The sequence below is a fragment of the Neovison vison genome, chromosome 2 (genome assembly GCF_020171115.1).
Source record: "Neovison vison isolate M4711 chromosome 2, ASM_NN_V1, whole genome shotgun sequence".
Taxonomy (NCBI): Eukaryota; Metazoa; Chordata; class Mammalia; order Carnivora; family Mustelidae; genus Neogale; species Neogale vison.
Genome location: NC_058092.1, coordinates 1517091 through 1527680, shown reverse-complemented (window position 1 = coordinate 1527680; position 10590 = coordinate 1517091).

Sequence of the window (10590 nt, the reverse complement as noted above, 5' to 3'; positions counted from 1 at the left end):
CCAGCCCGGCACCGGGACCCTGGGGGAGCGTTGGGCACTGAGCACCCAGTGGGGCCCCTTCCTGTTCCCATGAACCCTGGAACACAGAGCCATGGAGTGACTCACTCACAGCCGCACAGCTGCGGGGCAGAACCGGAGTTAGCCAGCGTGTCCTACGCTGTGGGCCACACGGCCTCCTGCTAAGGCCAAGGCCGGGCCCCACACAGTCACCAGCAGGGGACACAGGGACTCCGAGGGCTGCTCTGGGTGAGGCTGTTGGTGCGACCCCGGCCCTGTCCTCAGGGAGCTCAAGGTCAACAGAAAGGCTTGACCTGGCCAGGCCAGCCCTCTCGTGCTGTCTCTGCTTGGGAAGATGGGGAAACGGAGGCTCAGAGAGCCTTAATGAAGGCCCTTGGGGTTGATCGCACGCGACAGACTCCGGCCCCAACTGGCCTTCCAGAGCAGGCTGAGGCGGCCGGCACCGTTCCTGGGCTCGGGCGAGGGCGGCTGGGGGCAGTGGGACGGCGGCCTTCCCGCGCCCTGCCTCCGCCCAGGTGTCAGGCCTGAAGGGAGGCAGGAGGCCGGTGGGTGTCCTTGCAGACCTGGGAAGACAGGGGGCGGCTCAGGTCACGGCTGTGCCCGGGAGGGCAGGGCGGCTGCGGCGGGGACTCCTCGTCATCCTCCGTTTTCTCCTCCTCCGCCTCCTCCTCTTCCTCCTCCAGACCTCCTGGGGCCAGTCACCAGATGGGAAAGGAAGCCAGGGGAGGCCGAGGGCGCACCCTGAGCCCCCAAGCCTTCCAGCGCCCAGGCCAGGAGCCTAGCCCAGAGCCCTCCCACGCCCCGGCCGCCTGCACACCCAAACAGCCCTAGAGCCAGGACGGCTAGACAGTGGAGGGGCGATGGCAGGCTCTCTGCGTGCCCAGCCCAAGGACATCTGTGGAGGAGGCCACAAGAGAAGGGCCCGCGACGGGTGCCGGCCCACCACGTGAGCTGGCGAGGAACACAGCCGCCGACAGAGGCAGCCTGGCAGGGACCCCGGAGAAGGGGCAGAAGGTGGTGGAGACAGGTCAGGGTCCCAGGCCTCGGCCTACAGAAGAGGCCCTGCCCCCCAACCCCGCCGTCCCCCAACCCCCCGCCTTGCCGGAGGGGTTTATAAAGACCTGTGCCGTGCACCAGAGAAAATACCGCTATCATTAAGGGATTTAACGACAGCTTTGCCCAATATTGGGGATTTGTTATGTCTCTCATTACACGATTTAACAAGCGCATTTCTCCGCGGCACAGCCCCACGTGAGGGCTGTCCTCTGCTTCTGCTGTGTGTGACTTTCATTAGCAGGCGCTTTATGAAGCCGCGGACCACAGATGCGTGCCCAGCCGGGACTGGCGGGGCCCAGTGTCCTGTGCTGGGTGGCCGGGCTATGCCTGCGGATCTGCCCGCCACCCCCCTGCAGGCAGCCCCACACGCCCTGGCCCTCTCGGCGCGGCTGTGGCTCAGGGACAGACCCCTCGCTGGAGCCGGGGTTCCCGGATCCCAGATGAGCCTCCGTGTCCCCACATGTGGCTCAGGCGTCTGAGCAGAGGAATGACTCTCAGCCACGTTAGCGGTGGCATTCTGCCAGCCCGCGAACCTCCAAATAGTGTAAAGAAACCAATGAAAAAGGCAGAAACAAATCTGATTCTGAAGAAGCAGAACTGTCTGCTTCGTGCCTGAGCCCCAGGAGGTCCCCGGACGGCCCCCGAGGGCCTGCCGTCCGTGAGCTGGACGTCATGTGGCAGCTGTGGCCTGTGATGCCCCCGGGCCCAGGACCCGAGCCCTGAGCAGTGCAGTGACCATGCCTGCGGGACGGCAGCCCCACCCTGAGAGCCAGAGAGCAGGACCAGCCAGCTCGGCTCCCTGGGGCCCACTCCCCAGGTAGGTCGTGCTGTGGGGTTGGGGGTGCCCAGGAAAAGTAGCTAATTCCAGAGCCCAGCCCCCATTTCCGAGTCGCACATCCTTCCCCGCCCTGAAATGTCTGCCCAGCTCTGCTCCAAGCGGCCCTCCGCCATCGCAGCAGCCTGGGAAGCTGGAGTTCACAGACGGGCAAGGACCGGCCTCCCGGGGGCCTCCAGCCGGAGGCGAAGCACACGTGTGGCCGGGACGAATTCCTGCCAAGAAGCTTCTGGACAAGCACGATTTGCAGTCCAAGGGGGTCAGGTGAAGGGGCCACTGGTGGACGGGGAGACCCCCCACCCTCTGCTTCCATGCCCAGACCCCCCTTGGACACAGACGGAGGCTTGTCAGTTGTGCAGACTCGCCACCCAAGCCCAGGATAGCAGCGGCCTCCGGGACCCAGAGGCCTCCACACCCTCCACAGGCCACACCACAACTGAGGGGCTGGAGCACGGTCCGTGGGTCTCTGACTCCCTGGTGCCTAGCACAGGGCTGGTTCTGTTCGTAAACAGTTGTTTCTACAGAAGCGCCCAGAAGTCCGTGGCGGGGCCCGAGCAAGGGCTAAAGCTGGTGTGGGACGGGGCCGGTGGGGCCCCTGGGTGCAGAGGCCCCCTGACCTCCCGAGACCGGGGGGCGTGCGGGGTAGAGAGCACACGGCTTGGACCCTTATTCTGGAAGGATCCCTGGGTATGCAAACCTTCCCCGAGGTCAGCAGGGTCCTCCCTCCCTCGCCCAGACAAATGCCTCAGAGACAGGAGCCCGCAGAGGCCGGGACAGAGGGGGGACACAGCCCCCGCTGCCACAAGCTCCCCCCGCCCCCAGAAATGCGCGACGGAATGAATAAATAATGAGGCGGCCGACCCGGCGGCCTCCCCGATAGGGCTGGGCACGGCCGGCGATTCCGTCCACAATACCTCGCATTCATTACGCTCCTTGAAAACGGTGTGCTGTGTCTGGAGAACAGGAAGTGGCCGTAAGTCTCCCGTGTAAAAGCCATCTGAAGCCCGTGGACCAGGCATGTTCTCAATCAGGAAGCAGGCAGTAAATAAACACGGGCCTCCCGCGGCCGCGCGCACCCGCCTGCCCCCGGGCGACAGAGGGGCACGGAGAGCGGAAATTTGTTTAGTCCTATAAAAGCACAGGCCGTATATCAATAGATGATTAAAAATGGAAACGCGGCCGGCTAATGGACGGTATTGATTTTAATAAGCGTTAAGTACACGGAGCTCGCAGATAAGGGCCGCCGGGCCATCTCTCCGTGCGCTGGGAAAGTGACTCATGCAGAGAGAAAAAAAAACCTCTTTTCCAAATTGAAACTTTCACCCGGCAGATGAGGGTCTGGGGGAGTGGTTTCCCAGCCAGCCTCCGTTCTGGAACGTCGAGTGTGACGCGGGTGACATCGTGAAGCATTTTGGCCGTGAGGTCAAGCACGGCAGCCTCCGACAGGAGCAGCGCATGCTCGGGGCATCCCTGCAGCGGGGGGCTGGGCTGGGCCCCGCGGGGAGCCCGCGCCTGCTCTGGGGCTGCAGGGATGCCCCAGCGAGCCCCGTGTTGCCCGTGTGTCAGGAAACCCCCTGGTTCCCGGGATGAAGGCCCGTTGGGGCAGGCCAGGCCTAACACCACTGACCTCAATCCCACCCAAGAGCGGCCTGGACCCCTGAGGCTCTACAGGTTGCCCTGACTCTTGTACAGAGGGCAGTTGTGACTGGGCTGCGGTCAGGCGGCGGAGGCAGCGGAGGGAAGTCCCCGAGGAGGGCCGCTGCTCCCTGCTGTGGCCACAGCACTGCCTCGCGTTTGCGGACCCTGTGCCCTCCAGCGGCCTCGGCTGCATGGCCGGTCAGCGAGTACAGGCGAGCCTGGGGCCGGTGTCAGGACACAGCCTGCACGGGAGGGGCCCGCTCCCCTGGCCACGCAGGGCCTGAGGGCCTGGCCGAGGACTGCGCGGAGGTCACCCCACTGCCCTGCTCCTGATGTCGCCAGGACTTGCCCCAAACTCCAGGCTTCTCTGCCAGGCCTCGAGGAAGGGGGCTTGCTTCACCCATAAGCCTGTTTTTTACCGGGTCACGCTGGGCTCCCCACCTACGAGGCACCCCCAGTACACGGACCCTGAGAGACGGACCATGGAGCCAGATGTCCAGCCGGAACATCAGATGTCGGCTTGCTCCCACTGGAGAGGAAGTCACGGCTCCGTGACAGTGACCAGACCGTCCTTCACCAAAGCGGGAGCTGGTAGCAGCCCGGTGGGGTCAGGCAGGAGAGTCAGGTTGCAGGAGCAGGGCCAGTGCCATTCCCGGGCTGGGAAGGGCCATGCCGCGCGGCAGAAGGCCCTCACAGATACCCACCTGGAATGTTCTGGTGAATGATTTTGTTCATCACCTGCTTTCCTGGGGACGAGTTTGGCCTCCAAGCCTCTTACAAAGCCTTTCTCCTGAAGCAGAAAACCTGATTCTACCCCCATCTCAGCTCCCAAGTGGGGGGGTTTCTTTTTCGAAGAAAGTCTCCTTTTTCCAGACAATGAGGGACAACCTTGGTCAGAGTCCACCACTTGGTCCGGTGAAGCCACGAAGGCGGAGCTCAAGGTTTAAGATGGGGGACGGGTTCAGGGGGCTGTGGCCCCTTGGAGCAGGTTTTCTTAGAGAATCAGAACTTGGGAGCGTAGGCATCTTGACAGGAAATGAGGTAACAAGGTGTGAACATGCGGCTCGCCACACCACGAGTGGAGGAGCGGTGACGTGGGGCGCAGGCCCGTCAGCAATGGCCGGGGCGGCTGCCCGTGTCCTGAGCAAGGAACACAAAACACAGTTGTGAGAAAGACCTGAAGCTTGAAAGGGGAGTGCCTAGTTTGGATGGGGGGGTGGTCCCAGCCCACCATAACAAACACCACAAACTAGAAATCTCTTCTCTCCTGGAGGCCAGAAGTCCAAAATCAAGTGTCAGCGAGGACCCATTCCCTCCAAAGACGCCAGGGGAAAATCCCTCTGCCTTTACGTGGTCCTATACATGTCTCCTCTGTGGGTATGAATCTCCCTCTATACAAAACCAGTCACTGGATTAAGCCACCTGTCCTAAGCTAGTGCGGCCTCATCGCAAGTAGATTACACATGCAAAGACCCTATTTCCGAGTAAGGAAGCATTCTTGGCTTCCAGTGGACATGACTTTGGGGGGACACCAGTCAACCCGTTACAGGGGATTGACACAGTCTCCTAGTTTGACTAGGACTCTTTCCATCTTTCATTCCCCAGACGGGCAGGTCCCCGATCCTCCCAGGGCTCCTCCACTCACTTTGGCCCTCCCCAAGCCCCTAGGGCATCTTAGTCTAGCCTCAGGCCTCCTATCCTTGAAGTACCCTCTTACTCCTCAACCACAAGCCTTAACTTAATGTCACCTCTCAAAAGAGGCCTCCTCCCAGTGCCCCCTCTAGAACCTCCTGCTCATTGTCTCTATTTCTCTCATCACAATTTGTTGTGATAAATTAGGTTTTTCCTCTTCCTGCAACACATGAGCTCCACAAAGGTGTGGGCTTATCTCTCTGTTCACCACCATATCCCTGAGTCAACATGGCACTCAGTAAATAGTCAATTGGGAAATAATCACCAGATGAATGTATGAATGTGTGGTGGATGGATGGTTGGATGGATGGACAGATGGATGAGTGGATGGATGGATGGGGAGATGGTTGGATGGATGGATGGGTGGATGGATGAGTAGAAGGATGGATGAGTAGTTGGGTGGATGGATGGATGGATGGATGGACAGATGGGTGAGTAGATGGATGGATGGGTGGATGAATGGGTAGTTGGATGGATGAGAGGATGGATGGACGGATGGATGGTTGGATGGACGGATGGACAGATGGATGGATGGTGGGATGGACAGATAGTTGAGTAGATGGATGAGTGGATGGATGAGTGGATGGTTGAATGGGTAGATGAATGGATGGGCGGATGGATGGTTGGATGGACAGAGGGATGAGTGGATGGATGGAGAGATAGGTATATGAGTGAACAAATACCTTATTCAATGTTGTATCTCCCGGTCCAGCACAGGTCACTGCACAAGGAAGGTGTTCGGGGGTAAAGGATAGAAAGAAGGAAGAAACACAAGAAAGTAGGAAAGGTTTGCACCCTCAAGGCAAAGTTACAGAAGTAAGCACGCGGTACCATGCCCCCACTCCTGCTTCCTCACTCTGGTGCGGGCCTGCTGTCACAAACCTGGGTACATCACAGGCCTCGAGCACTGGCTGCCCGAGCAAGTTTGTGAAAGATGGCCCTTAGGCCTGTTTTCACTCTGCTCCAGGGTCACAGTGTGGCTGTGCTCCCCAGTATGTAAACTGACACTTTTTGGGTTTTACCCTAAGACTTCCTCTTCTCCAGGAGTTAGTGCAGTTTTCCTGTGAAAGGGAACAGTGTGGGCTTCGTGGGCCCGAACCACTTACCCTGCAGCTGGAACTTGCAAACAGCTGTGGATAGCACATAATGAGGGAGTGTGGCTCTATTCCAATAAAACTTTATTTATGGACACTGAAGCATGGATTTCAGGTGAAGTGCTCACATCATGAAATATTACTCTTTGATTTTTCATTTCCAGCCGTTTAAAACTGTGAAAACCATTCTCAGATCACATCCCCTCTGAAGCAGATGGCCAGCCAGAGCCGTGCCTAGGGTACAACCGGCCAACCCCCGTCCCGAAGGGAGGTCCCTCGCTTTCCCCCAGCGTTCTGCCGTCTGGTGAATAAGTGTGTACTCGCGCCGCTGTTCCTGCCTGCAGTGGCAACGGACTATGTGTGGGGTTCAGCCAGCAGACACCCCGTGTCACTGCCCCCCCCAGAGCCGGGCTCTCCCAGCAGCAGGCCCTCGCCCTCCCGGCTGCAGTCAGGGGGCCAGTGTGGGCCGGCTGCCCGGGGCGCCTCTGCTGAGCTTGCTCCCGGGCCTGGTGCAAGGCAGCGTGGCCTCTGGGCGAGCCCTCGTCTGGGCGTGTGACACCGTATTAGCACCCCCGCCACCTAAGTCGCCGGGATCCCCCCAAAGTTCACAGCGGGCAGCCACCCCACCCGCCCTGAACGGGGGTGAGTGTTTGCTGTGTCCAAACTATCACATATGTTCTTGTTAGTCTCTCTAAGTGACTATTAATTCCATTAATAGCTTGTGTGCTCTGCTGTTGGCCTCCAGAAAGCACTGAGTAAATATTTGTTTGACAAGAGAGTGACACCCAGATGTCTATGATCCCATTTACATGATATTATTGCACCGCCCCGTTTCTCCCCGGGGTCCCCCCAGCAGCTGTGCTGGAGGACTGACCACCGTCCCATCCGGCCAACCGTGGCCACCTGTGCCAGAGCACTGGGCCCGGGGGACTCAACGGAGTCATTCACCGTCTCCCAGTCCCTGAGACTGCACGTCCGGGGTGAAGCCGTGGCCGCGTGGGCTCCCCCGGAGGCCTCTCGGCCTGGTGTGCGGACAGCCTCCTCTCCTCGTGTCCTGGCCTGCTCGTCCCTCTGAGTGTGTCCTCCTCTCCTGTGCTTCGGGGGCACCAGTCCCATCAGATGAGGGCCACCCTGTGGTCTCACATCCCCTCAATCACCTCTCTAAGGATCCCGTATCCAAATAGAGTCACCTTCAGAGGTCCTGGGAGTTAGGAGTCCAACAGATGAATTTGCCCAGCCAACGGCAGGGCGGCTTGCTCAAGAGCTGAGCTCCGTCCTCAGGATGGAGCTAGGGGAGGTCTGCAGGATCCCACGGCCACACGAGGGTCTGCCAGGCCCTCTCAGCCAAGGGAAGAAAGTGTTCTCACCATCCGGTGAGACGCGGGGAAGAGCCGGGAACCGAACAGGCTGCTTTTTGCCCATCACTGTAATGTCCGCGAAATCTTCAAAATGCAACCCCCACCCCCGTGCCCCGCGTATTGATTATTCGCGTTTCTGGGCCAGCACGTTGCTTGGAAGAAACAAACACACACCAGCGTCCACAAGCCCGGTCGTCCTTCCTAGTTCGGAGGCAGGTGGAAATGTCCTTAAAGACCCGCCGGGTCCAGGAGGGCACCCACGGCCCCGCCCTCCATGGGGAGTGTTGCCCAGAAACAGGGATCAGGAAGGAAGACATTCACAGAGCACACGGGTCCCAGATCAGACCCTCCGGACACCCTGTGACAGCAAAGCTCCTGGCACAGAGGCTCCGCTGGGGCCTTCCGCCCTGAGCTGGTGCACGCTCAGTCAAGGAAGGAAGATTCGGGGCTTTACATTGTAGGTTTAAAATTTAATCGCGTTCCTTGATGTTTCTAGCTGAATACTTTGGTTAACCGAATATATTTTGGCTCAATGTTATCTAATAAAATGTCCCATCTGGTATCTGTAGCTTAGACCAAAATCCAAAGGACGGAAGATGTCCACGTGTGAGGTCCGCGCCTCCCGGTGTGGGGGATCAGAGCTCACCCCTGCCAGGCACGTCGCAGGCTGGTGTCGCCGCGCGCCGCCCCACAGCTGCGTCCGTGCCAGTCGGCCTCCTCGCGGCCCTTCCTCGTCCTCCAGGCTGGGGCCGTGACACACGGGCCATCCAGGACTCTCAAGTCACTGCTTCCTGCCCCTCACTGTGTGTCCCCAAGACCCCTCTCAACCCAGCGTCCCTCACAAAAACCACCGTAGGGCAGAAGGTGGCCAGTGGCCCTGCTTAGCTATTTCTTCTGAATGTCCTGCCCTCCCAGGGAAGAAGGACGATCCTTCCCCTGCTCTCCTAGCTGGGGGACAGCTCTTGGGGGCACCACACACATCCTGGCCATCAGACCTGGTGCTCATTGCAGGGCTCTGGTCAGCAGCGGTCATGAGCTCAGCATGAAGCACCTGTGTGTGTCCAGCCCCGTCTCCTCCCACCGTCTCTAGATGCTGCCTCGGGGGACATGGGCTCTGTCCCCATCCAATGTGATAGACCAGAGTCTCTCTCCTGAGCAGGGCCCCAGGCACCAGGGCTGCACGCTGCACGAATGTCCATACGTTGGAGGCCGTGTGTCTTCCCTGACATGTCTCCGCCCCACGCCCATAGCACACTGTTAGTGCGGCTTTGTAGGACTTACCTGTGGAGCAAGAACACCCTCTTTTCTTCGAGAATGATTTGGCTCTTGCAAATTCATTGGTTTTACATACACACGTTTAAAAATTAGCCTGTAATTTTCTAGGATTTTGATTAGGCTTGAGTTAAATCTACAGATCACTCGGCAGAAACCGACATCTTAACCTAACTGGGTTTTCCAATCAACAAACACGGTGTGCCCCCTAATTTATTCATGTTTTCTCTCATTTTCCTGAAGGCTCACAGTTTTCTGTGATGAGGTTTGCATACCTTTCACTAGATTCGTTACTCTGCATTTGATAGTATTGATGCTATTAGAACAATTTCAATTTTCCAATTTTCTGCTCGTTGCCTATATACAGAGGAATATCTGCTAAAATTGGATTTTCTATTGACATGATACTATCACCTGCAAATTATGACAACAGTGTGTCTTGTTTTCTAATAGTTATGACTTTTATTACTTTTACTTTAAAAGTTACAATTTTTACTACTTTTTCATGCATTATTGCACTGGCTAGGATCTCTAGTCCAAGGTTTAATAGAACTTATGGTAACAGGCATTCTTATTGTGTTCATAATCTTGGAGAGATTTTGACAATTCACTGTCACGAAAGATATCTGCCGTAGGTTTTTTTATATTTACTTTTTCATATTAAGAAATCTGCTTTCTATTCTTAATTTGCTAAATTTTGTAAAAATTATGAATTAATATTAGATTTTATCAAATGTTTGTGCTGAATCTATTGAGATTATCATATAATTTTCTATTCTATTCCATTTACATAATTAATTACATTGATTAATTTTAAGACTATTAACCCAAACTTCCATTCCTAGAATGAACCTAATGTAGGTTTATATATCAGTGACTTAGAGTTTATTAAAATCCGTTTAGGGTCTTTGCCTGCAAGCTCAGAAATGGTGGACCGATTGGTCTGCATGGAGTTTCCTGGGATGCCTACATCAGGTTTTGGCATCAGGACTATGTTGGTTTTCCAAACAAGCTGAGGAGAGTGGCCTTTTTTCTAATTTCTGGAAGGGTTTGTGTAAGATTGACATAACTTCTTAACTGTTGATAGAATCAAACAGGGAAGTTACCCTGGAGCTAGAGTTTTCTTTACGGGAAGAATTTTAATTCCAGAGCCGATTTCCTTAACAGTTGTGCAATCATTTAGATTTTTTTTTCTGTTTGCTCTTGCCATGGTGTTAACTTATATTTGTCAAGAAATATGTCCATTTTGTCCACATTTCCTAAGTAATTAGTATAGTCATCTTTTAGTGCCTTCAGGATCTAGTAACTCCTCCCTGACATTGGCCATTTGCATTCTCTGTGCTCCTTCTCTCATTTTCTTCTTTTTATTATCTTTAGAGTTTCTTAAATGATGTCTTAAAATGGCTTATGTAATGGATTTTCCATTTTTCTTCTGTCCTTCTTTAATATATTTAACAATATAAATGCAGCTTCAAAGAAGATTTTCACTTCGCACTACACATTTTGATGTATTTTTGTCATTGTTAAATTTTAAATATTTTTATTTCCAAAGTGATTATCTGCTTTTACTTATATGTTATTTTAAAATATCTTTCTTAATTCCCATACTGGCAAGATTTTCATTGTT